Genomic DNA, 12,081 nt, shown 5'->3' with positions numbered 1-12,081 from the left:
TTTATTAAAAAATAAAAAATCTGCCTCCCCTCTAACACACACACACGCGCGCATTCAAGTTCTAAGGCCACCGATTTTTTTTCTCCAGACTGGAAAGAGATAGAAACATGAGCATTGTTTTAAAATGAGAACGCATTCATTGTCAATACGTGCCAGAGATGGCGGCACCGTACGGCAGATTGAATTTTACCGCCAGCGGCGAGAATGAGAACTGTTTTAAATACTTAAAATGGCGACGTTTTCCTTACTTGAACAGCGTGCAATCATTCGTTTTCTGAATTTGCGTGGTGTGAAACCAATTCAAATTCATCGACAGTTGAAGGAGACATGTGGTGATGGAGTTATGGATGTGTCGAAAGTGCGTTCGTGGGTGCGACAGTTAATGAAGGCAGAACATCGTGTGACAACAAACCGAAACAACCTCGGGCTCGCACAAGCCGGTCTGACGACACGATCGAGAAACTGGAGAGAATTGTTTTGGGGGATCGCCGAATGACTGTTGAACAGATCGCCTCCAGAGTTGGCATTTCTGTGGGTTCTGTGCACACAATCCTGCATGACGACCTAAAAATGCGAAAAGTGTCATCCAGGTGGGTGCCACGAATGCTGACGGACGACCACATGGCTGCCCGTGTGGCATGTTGCCAAGCAATGTTGACACGCAATGACAGCACGAATGGGACTTTCTTTTTGTCGGTTGTGAAAATGGATGAGACGTGGATGCCATTTTTCAATCCAGAAACAAAGCGCCAGTCAGCTCAATGGAAGCACACAGATTCACCGCCACCAAAAAAATTTCGAGTAACCGCCAATGCTGAAAAAATGGTGGTATCCATGTTCTGGGACAGCGAGGGCGTAATCCTTACCCATTGCGTTCCAAAGGGCACTACGGTAATAGGTGCATCTTACGAAAATGTTTTGAAGAATAAATTACTTCCTGCACTGCAACAAAAACGTCCGGGAAGGGCTGCGCGTGTGCTGTTTCACCGAGACAACGCACCCGCACATCGAGCTAACGTTACGCAACAGTTTCTTCGTGATAACAACTTTGAAGTGATTCCTCATGCTCCCTACTCACCTGACCTGGCTCCTAGTGACTTTTGGCTGTTTCCAACAATGAAAGACACTCTCCGTGGCCGCACAATCACCAGCCGTGCTGCTATTGCCTCAGCGATTTTCCAGTGGTCAAAAGAGACTCCTAAAGAAGCCTTCGCCGCTGCCATGGAATCATGGCGTCAGCGTTGTGAAAAATGTGTACGTCTGCAGGGCGATTACGTCGAGAAGTAACGCCAGTTTCGTCGATTTCGGGTGAGTAGTTAATTAGAAAAAAAATCGGAGGCCTTAGAACTTGAATGCACCATATACCACAAAACAGTTGAATACAGAAAACTGAGAATGTTGGTAATACTTAGGAAAACAAATGAATCTCTGCATTAAAAAGATGGCAGTTACAGTGATGTGTAATGTAAACAGTGAGCTGAAAGTGAACTGTAAGATGTCCACCTGGTTGCCAGATGAGAAAAAGCAGTTTGCTTACATGCAGTGAATTATAAGTCACCTGTAAGTACCTTTCCATTTCATAAAAAAAAGTTAAGGAACTGTTTTTAAATCTATAACGTTAAGGAACTGTTTTTAAATCTATAACCTAGACGTGAAACAATAACCTATGTGTAAAAAGGACAAATAATGTAATATTTCAGGACACACACTGAAGATGCCTTGTAAAAAAGGCGAAACGCGTCTGGGTGCATAAATAAAAATTTCGATGTGCAGCATGCAAGAAAGGTATTTTCTTTGAATCAACTGCAGTTCTTTCATATGTATTTGTGAGACCACTAGATGATCTTTTGTCATTTACTTTTTTTTCAGAATGACACGTTTTTTCTTTCAAAGATATGAAATTACACGCTTATTACGACCAAATCCAGGATATCCGACGAGTTATTTACAAATTGTATTTTTAATCATATGCCAATAATGTTAGTTCGTTACGGAAAATTAAAAATCAGTAATTGAAAAAAAAACCTGCATGGTGTTGGATGATTGGATGGGAATAAAACTAACTCGGAAAAAAATGCCACGTTAGAAGAGTGAACGACAGAATTGTACCACTTGTGTTTAGCACCACAAATAATTACACCGTACTGTAGTATCTCTGAGTCGATGAGGCAGTCGCCATTACCCGGCGTATTTATCAACTTGCAAAATGCCGTTTCAAGACAATTACGCATTGAAAATTTATCATAAACACGTCAACCCTATCATTAACTTATCATAAACACGTCTACCCTATCATTAACTGTCAGTCATTAATTAAACTACAATATAAGCTTTCAAGAAATACAACAATACCCACGAAACAAAAGTATCACGATTCATTATTCACGCTTACCGTTATGAATACGGTCGTGGATTACGGAAGCGAAGAATGGAGCTTCGCGACATGCTACTTCTTCTGAATGTAACACTAATGTAAGTACGTTCAGCAGTATTCAGTGTAATATACATATCCGTCTGATTACAGAACGAAGGCTGAAATAAATATTTGGCTGTTTATTTTCGAATACGTGACTACTTGCTAGGGTGTGGTTAGGCAGGAACCTAAGGCGACAGCGAGTGAAACGAGGAGCAGTAACATTCGTACTCTTCCTTCTCACAAATATCTCTGTTTATTTCCCAATATGTAACAATTTCCGGCTGTGTGGATTGGCTAGGATTGCCAGATTTTTCAAAAATGAGGAGTGGAATGTTCTGTCGGCGTTTTTAATGACCGTTCTTTCCAGTCACAAATCAAAACAGGGAAATTGGTGACATCAATACTTGTCCTTCGTGGGTCGCATCAACACAAGATACATTTTTCAATAAACAATTAAATGAAATGCAAAAATTTACATAAATACTCCACACACAATTACTATGATCTCGCCGCGCGCAGTGACCGCGCCATGTCACGGATTGAGCGGTCCCTCCCGCCGGAGGTTCGAGTCCTCCCTCGGGCATATATAGTGTGTGTGTGTGTGTGTGTCTCTGTGTGTGTGTGTGTGTGTGTGTGTGTGTGTGTGTGTGTGTGTGTGTTGTTCCTCAGCAGTTTGCACCCTTACAAATTCACACACATTTGAACTATCATCTCATGCACCAGAAACACAAAAACGTTACATTTTGATATTTAGCACAGGAGTAAATCCTTATACACTTTACTTTTCCCTTTTATCAATAAATCGCACTTCGAGGATAATTTGGCATCTTTTAACAATTTTTATCATCTTTTTGTATCACCCTTTGAAAATTTATAAATTTGAAACAACTTAAAAAAGAAACCGGTAACTCCGAAAAACGAATAAATACAGGGGCGAAATTAAAGTACAAAAAAAAAGGAATCCATTGTCTGGCAACCCTATGTTAGGTAGAAACGTAAGTGGAGAGCTTAAATTGCTGCGAGGAGCAGTTAACACTCATAACCTTCCTTGTCACGAATATCTGTAGGTTTATATTCTAACGTACACAAAAATCAAGAAGAGACAGATACTTCACATGTTGCAAACAATGGCCGGCCGTAGTGGCCGTGCGGTTCCGGGCGCTACAGTCTGGAGCCGAGCGACCGCTACGGCCGCGGGCTCGAATCCTGCCTCGGGCATGGATGTGTGTGATGTCCTTAGGTTAGTTAGGTTTAATTAGTTCTAAGTTCTAGGCGACTGATGACCTCCGAAGTTAAGTCGCATAGTGCTCAGAGCCATTCTTTTGCAAACAATGGCACTTCCGGTTTGTATATTTCCGCCGCTAATTTTATGTCGAAGTTGTTAAACACAGAATAAACTTTCAAAAACTTTTTTGTTTGTTTTCGTAATTACGCATTTGATGGTGTTAATACAGGATATTTCAAAAAGAATATACGTATTACAAAGTATTATGGTGTCAAAAGCTATCGAGCTTTGCGTCTCACGGTCGCGTTCTCGCTTCCCGAGCACGAGGTCCCGGGTTCAATTCCCGGCGGGGTCAGGAATTTTCACCTGCCTCGAGATGACTGAGTGTTGCCCTCATCATTTCATCATCATTCCTGACAGTGGCGAGATTGGACTGAGCAAAGGTTGGGTATTTGTACGGGTGCTGATAACCGTACAGTTGAGCGCCCCACAAACCAATCATCATCATCAGCAGCAGCAGCAGCAGCAGCAACAGCATCATCAGCAACAGCATCATCTGCGCCAGGGCTCGGTTACTGGTGGAACGAATGTATTGTCTAGGTTATACTCTTTGCCACTAGATGTCGGTTGTCTTATGTTTGCTTGGTTACCTTCACTTGTAGCAAAATGGCTACTCCTCAGCAAAAATCATTTCTGTGTACCACAGTGAGTACAATGCCAAGCCGTTGCAGGCTTAGGTACGAAACTGATCCTCCGAAAAAATGGAACATTCGCAGGTGTTATCAACATAATGTAGGCAGAGGATGTGTATGTCCTGGCTGTCATGTGTCAGACGGAAATGTCACACGAATTCAAACCGCTTTCCAACGTCGTCCTACAAAATTAACTCTCTGTACCAGTTGGGTGTTACAACTGCCTACAACAACAGTTTGGCGCGTTTTCAAACGTCGGTTGGCTATGAAACCATAGAAGTTACAGCTGTTACAGGCTCGACGTCATGATGGAAAAGGCAAACGTGTGTCATTTTCTGGCGAGCTTCAGAATACTATTGGCTATAAGCACACTTCCGCACAACGCATCGAGTTAAGTGATGAAGTGGCTTTCCACCTTAGTGGGAAAGTAAACAAACACAATATTCGAATATGGGGCCTACAGAACGCACATGCAAACGGTGTAGAAGTACTACACTGAAGAGCCAAATAAACTGGTACCCCTGCCTAATATCGTGTAGGGCCCCCGCGAGCACGCAGAAGTGTCGCAACACGACGTGGCATGGACTAGACTATCGTCTCCAGTTGTGTTGGAGGGAACTGACACCATGAATCCTGCAGCGCTGTCCATAAATCCGTAAGAGTACGAGGGGGTGACGATCTCTTCAGAACAGCACGTTGCAAGGCATCCCAGATATGGTCAATAATGTTCATGTCTGGAGAGTTCGGTGCCCAGCGGAAGTGTTTACACTCAGAAGAGTGTCAGTGAGAAATAACTGGGGGGAAACACATGAAGTGGTTTCCATGTTGGTGAATGTAGGCGATCCGGAAAGTTCAGACTCAGTTCACACTGGGTACTTCCCCTTTGTCCTAGCACGAAATGGTCACCATCTTGAATTTGGCATCGCAGAGCTGCGCCATCAATAGAATTTAACTTCGGGCAAACGGTATCTAACGTTTGGGGACCCCTAAGTGGCACTTGAGTGCTAGACTTAACACACGTCGCCTACTTCAACCAATATGATCATGCACCATCTCGTATTTCCTGTAAATTTATACTCGGGACAGAAGCCCTACTTCCACAATGACATCATAGGAGTGGGCAGAAAACCCTGTAGCACAACTGGGCTACTTAGATGTTCTCCCCATTACTGAATGACCCACAATTTATTAATAGGTGAATTGGCCTATATCAGAGGGAGTAGTGGAAGGAAAAGTGGGAAGAGAAAGGGGAGGGGGAAAATATGGCAAAGAACTACTTAACATGTTTTCCACGAGATATTATTCATAGATACATGTAGAGCTACTCATTGTATTATATTGGATGTTAACCAGGGGCCTAGAAACGACGGAGAGGCTCCGTCCCCGCCGCAGCCGCAGTGGTCCACAACCCCACGACGACTACCGCAGTCCACTTCACTCCTCAGCCGCCCCACACCGAACCCAGGGTTATTGTGCGGTTCGGCCCCCGGTGGACCCCCCAGGGAACGTCTCACACGAGACGAGTGTAACCCCTACGTTTGCGTGGTAGAATAATGGTGGTGTACGCGTCCGTGGCGAACTTGTTTGCGCAGCAATCGCCGACATAGTGTAACGGAGGCGGAATAAGGGGAACCAGCCCGCATTCGCCGAGGCAGATGGAAAACCGCCTAAAAACCATCCACAGACTGGCCGGTTCACCGGACCTCGACACAAATCCGCCGGGCGGATTCGTGCCGGGGACCAGGCGCTCCTTCCCGCCCGGAAAGCCGTGCGTTAGACCGCACGGACAACCGGGCCGGCAGAGCTACTCGTAGTAGTCACTTGACTCTAGCTCCAGCAATAGCTTAGAAATTTGTAAAATAAATAGTTTTTATGTCATCATTTGTACGATAACACGAGGGTCACTCCAAAAGAAAAGCACACTATTATTATAAAAATACAGTTTGCATTCTGTATAAGTGAAAGTTTTAGTGTATAGATACATCCTTCCCACTTGTTTTGAAACTTAGTTCAACCTGTTCCCGTGAGTGTCTTCAAAATGGCTGCTACACTTGACGTTCGACAGAAGCAACATGCTGCCATAGAATTCCTGTGCTGCGAAAACGAGAGCGTGGGAAACATCCATATGAGGTTGAAAAAGGTGTATGGAGATGCTGCTGTCGATCGCAGTATAGTTATTCGGTCGGCAAGCAGGTTACGTGATGAAAACGGGCACGGCAATACTGAGGATTTATCAGCGGCAGGCCTCGTACTGCACACACCCCAGGCAATGTGCAGAGAGTTAACGAATTGGTGACTGCCGACAGACGCATCACAGTGAACGAATTGTCACGCTACGCTGGGACAGGGGAAGGAAGTGTTTTCAGAATAGTGAAAGTGTTGGCGTTAAAAATGGTTTGTGCCTGGTGAGTTCCCAGGATGTTGCCAGTGGCTCACAAAGAAACAAGAAAAACGGTATGTAGCGAACTTTTGGAACGGTACGACAATGGTGGAGATGAATTTCTTGGAAGAATTGTGACAGCTGATGAAACATGACAATCAATGGAGTGGCATCATGCAAATTCACCCAAGAAAAGAAATTCCAAACCACACCTTCTGCTGGAAAAGTTATGGCTACGGTGTTTTTCGACTCTGAAGAACTCTTGCTTGTGGACATCATGCCAAGTGGAACCACCATAAATTCTGATGCATATGTGACGACCCTGAAGAAACTTCAAGCTCGACTGAGTCGTGTTCGACCACATCGGCAAAACCAGGATGTTTTGCTGTTGCACGACAATGCACGGCTACATGTCAGTCAAACAACCATGGAAGCGATCACAAAACTCGGTTGGACAACATTGAAACACCCGCCTTACAGTCCTGACCTGGCTCCATGTGACTATCATCTCTTTGGGAAACTGAAAGAATCTCTCCGTGGAACAAGGTTTGAAGATGATGACTCCCTTGTGCACGCTGCCAAACAGTGGATCCAACAGGTTGGTCCAGAATTTTACCGTGTGGGTATACTGGCGCTGGTTCCAAGATGGTGTACGGCAGTTGAGAGGGATGGAAATTACGTGGAGAAATGAAACTATTGTTCCTAAAGGATGCATCTACACACTGTAAAACTTTCAAACGTGAAAAAAAAACATGGATTAAAAAATATAGTGTGCATTTCTTTTGGGATGACCCTCGGATTGTAACAGGTACTCAATTTGCAATGTATTTCGCAACCTACATCTGTAATACGATAACAAGACGTGCAGAAGACACTGCAATCATCTCACACCACGTAGATCGATAGTCAAATCGAAAGCAGCTGTATTTTGACCACCATCTTGTGCACTGCACTACAGATTTGATTTTGCGATCGTGTTTCCACGTGCCTGGTATGTTTGTGAAATTTTGTGAACGTTGATCAGGAAAGCCACAAGAGCCACAGAAATGGAAACACATCAGCTCATCATAACGACACTGCCACGGCATAAGAACAAAGTGGGTGACCTGATACAAAACATTTTCAAGCAGACATCAGTCCAGCTTACAAAGTGACATCGCCTCTTAATAGGTTTTCTCTTCTCCAACAGGATAACCACAGCATTTATGAAAAGACTTTTTAACATCTGCATGATCCTATTGCGGTATAGTTTTTGTAATGCCATATAGCCGGAATGATGAGGTATACCCTCGAAGCATGTCGCACAATGTATAATACGAGGGTGAGTCAAATGAAAACCTTAAATTTGTAATAACAAATCGAAATTCGGCGCCGTTATCCTGTAAGTTGGTAGGCGTGCTACAAACAGCGTGCAGAATTACCTGTAGGTAGCAGCATAGTGCAGATGCACACATACCGTCGCAGTATCAGTAAAAGATGGCCGCCCCACTTGCGACTTGCACCAGGGAAGAACAGTGTTCTGTTACTCGGTTTTTGCGTAGTGAAGGTGTGAAACCTATTGAAATTCCGTGACGAATGAAGGTTCAGTACAGTGATGCATGTCTGTCACAGCAGCAAGTTTACGAAGGGAGTAGGAAGTTCACAAATGGTGTGACTTCAGTGGAAGATGCTCCTCGTCTAGGTCAGGCACAACGAGTTGTGACTCCACAGAACATTGCATCAGTTGAAGCCATAGTGAAGGAAAACCGCCGAGTGACACTGAATGACATTGCAGCGTGTTTACAGATTAGTAATGGGTCAGCACACCGCATTGTGCATGATGTGCTCCAGTTTCACAAAGTGTCTAAGATGGGTGCCACGGTAGCTGACTCCTGAAATGAGAGGACGACGTGTTGACGCTTGTGAAGAACTACTTCGGTGCTTTCAACGAGAAGGTGATGGCTTCTTTGCAAGAATCGTTACTGGGAACGAAACCTGGGTTCACTTCCACCAACCGGAAACGAAGACAGCGAGCAAGGAATGGCGCCATTCCTCATCACCAAGACCAAAGAAGTTTCGAACTGAACCATCAGCAGGGAAGGTTATGCTGACACTCTTTTGGGACGAAAAAGGCGTCATTTTGGAGCATTAATGCCTAGAGGCACCACTGTCACCAGTGCATCACACACAGATTTCCTAAAAAATTATCTGCGGCCTGAGGTGGATTGCTGTCAGCAGGTGTCCTTTTGCAACATGACAGTGCAAGGCCCCACACTGCCCGTACAACAGTTGCAACACTCACAGACCTGCATTTTGAGTGTCTTCCTCATCCACCATACTCACCAGACCTTTCCCCATGTGATTTCCATATGTTTGGACCACTCAAAGACGCAATGGGAGGAAAGAAGTTCCGTTCTGATGAAGAGGTACGCCACGCGGTGCATGAGTGGTTGCGCGGACTACCAAAAGAATTTTTTTCTAAAGGAATTTATACACTTTGTAAGCGCTGGAAGACTTGCATTGAGCGTGGGGGAGATTATGTTGAAAAGTGATACACCTTTATACCACTTCTGCACAATAAATAATATTTAAAAAAATATTTAAGGTTTTCATTTGACTCACCCTCGTGGATTAGTCAACAAACTTCGTGACTGGTAGCGGTAGTTAAATGTGTCCTTCGCCGTATTCTTGTGAAATGGCATCAACTGACTTCTTAGATTGAGCTCCACTGAAACCGTACTCTTCCGACTAGTTGGGCGGCCGCATACGACCGCACGCCGCCGCCTAATCCCAAGACATGTAGCGGCACTGGTACGTTCCAAATGCACACGACAAACTCGGACGTATATGTTCGTACTAGGATAGTTAATAAAACATTGCTTTATAGATATCTTTTCAATATATATCAAAAATGTTTTCCATCACCCCAGTACCCAGAACTCCTGAAGATAGACGTTGACTGTGGATACTGTATCACATACACAGTCCCTTTGATTGTTCCGACATGTCACTAAATCCGGCCAAAGATGTAAACAACCATGCATGAGCAGCGCATAATAGACGGATGGGGTCCGACAGCCGATGTTCCAGTTATTCCACCAGGAAGGAGGTGTTGTCTGTAGTTCAACCATTCCTAGACGGTCAATACCGCGGTTTGATCGCGTCCGCATTCTAACTTAGCGCCAGGAAGGGCTCTCAATAAGGTAAGTGTCCAGGCGTCTTGGAGTGAACCAAAGCGATGTTGTTCGGACATGGAGGAGATACAGAGAGAGACAGGAACTGCCGATGACATGCATCGCTCAGGCCGCCCAAGGGCTACTACTGCAGTGGTTGACCGCTAACTACGGATTATGGCTCGGAGAAACCCTGACAGCGACGCCACCATGTTGAATAATGCTTTTCGTGCAGTCACAGGACGTTGTGTTACGACTCAAACTGTGCACAACAGGCTGCATGATGTGCAGCTTCACTCCCAACGTCCATGGCGAGGTCCATCTTTCCAACCACGACAAAATGCAGCGCGGTACAGATGGGCCCAACAAGATGCCGAATGGACCGCTCAGGACTGCCATCGCGTTCTCTTCACCGATGAGTGTCGCATATGCCTTCAACCAGACAATCGTCGGAGGCGTGTTTGGAGACAACCCAATCAGGCTGAACGCCTTAGACACACTGTCCAGCGAGTGCAGCAAGGTGGAGGTCCCCTGATGTTTTGGATGGCATTATGCAGGGCCGGCATACGCCGCTGGTGGTCATGGAAGGCGCCGTAACGGCTGTACGATACGTGGATGCCATCCTCCGACAGATAGTGCAACGATATCGGCAGCATATTGGCGAGGCATTCGTCTTCATGGACGACAATTCAACCCCCCATCGTGCACATCTTGTGACTGACTTCCTTCAGGATAACGACATCGCTCGACTGGAGTGGCCAGCATGTTCTCCAGACATGAACCCTAACGAAAATGCCTGGGATACACTGAAAAGCGCTGTTTATTGACGACGTGACCCACCAACCATTCTGAGGGATCTACGCCGAATCGCCGTTGAGGAGTGGGACAATCTGGACCAACTTGATGAACTTCGAGATGATATGTCACGACGAATACAGGCATGCATTTATGCAAGAGGACGTGCTACTGGATACTAGAGGTACCAGTGTGTACAGGAATATGAAGGTCTCGCTGTATAGTGGTACAACATGCAATGTGTGGTTTTCATGGGCAATAAAAAGGGCAGAAATTATGTTTACGTTGATCTCTACTCCAATTTTCTGTACAGGTTCCGGGACTCTCGGAACCGAGGTGATGCAAAACTTTTTTTGATGGATGTATATATATTGGCGATATCTTTCCAGACGATTTGTCGATATCAAAATGGCAATATCGAGTACCGATACCTTTATTTTATAATACAAAAAAAAAATGGCTCTGAGCACTATGGGACCTAACTAACCTAAGGACAGCACACAACACCCAGCCATCACGAGGCAGAGAAAATCCCTGACCCCGCCGGGAATCGAACCCGGGAACCCGGGCGTGGGAAGCGAGAACGCTACCGCACGACCACGAGATGCGGGCTTTTTATAATACATTTGTTTCACAATATTCAGTAAATATTTGAAATTGTGCTTTTGAAATTATAGAATTGTGCGAAGGAGCCTTACTACTTTTTGAGGTCTGATCACGTTCAATCTTTCTTTTGACTATATGAAACAAAAGAAGTCCATGGACTAACAAGATTTCCGATGTCAAGAAACAGCACACCAACTACGTTAAAAAACAATTTTTAACGCAACTAGTGTGCTATTTCTTCACAACGGCATCCTTCAAAAATAGTTGCTGAAACTGATGAACAAAAATCTAAATGAGAAGAATGGTCATTGCGGTGGGCGGAGCCGTGTGAGGGGGAAATGCTGACGTAATCGGCGCTGGGCGCTACCAACAGAAACTGCGACGGTTAGCTTCACAACGCAATTTTGACACTACAGCTGCTAGGTTGCTGGCATTGGCAGAAATCGAAACCGAAGTGTTCCGGAAAAATCCGATATGTGGCGAAACCGTACGACAAACCCATCGGACACCTTTTATTGTGCAATTACAATGAAATGAACACCCTTAGCTGCTTACATGTGTTGACACAAGTCAACGGGGACAGATGAACATGTGTGCCCCGACCGGGATCTCGAACCCGGGATCTCCTGCTTACATGGCAGACGCTCTATCCATCTGAGCCACCGAGGACAGAGAGGATAACGCAACTGCAGGGATTTATCTCTGGCACGCCTCCCGCGAAACCCACATTCTCGACGTATTGTCCCGCACTACATTCGTAGTGCCCCCGCCCATTGTACTCATTACTCGCGGCATGCCCGAAAGAACAGATACCA

At 45.2% G+C, this 12,081-nt stretch overlaps 1 protein-coding gene across 1 annotated transcript in view; it reads right to left on the bottom strand.

The window, feature by feature from the left end:
• Window positions 1-12,081, bottom strand: part of LOC126109491 (protogenin A-like) — a 288,364-nt gene that overhangs the window by 194,864 nt on the left and 81,419 nt on the right. The gene's annotated exons all lie outside the window — the stretch shown is intronic.

This window comes from Schistocerca cancellata, chromosome 12 (genome assembly GCF_023864275.1).
Source record: "Schistocerca cancellata isolate TAMUIC-IGC-003103 chromosome 12, iqSchCanc2.1, whole genome shotgun sequence".
In the NCBI taxonomy this organism is placed as follows: Eukaryota; Metazoa; Arthropoda; class Insecta; order Orthoptera; family Acrididae; genus Schistocerca; species Schistocerca cancellata.
This window is presented reverse-complemented; position numbering and strand designations above follow the sequence as displayed.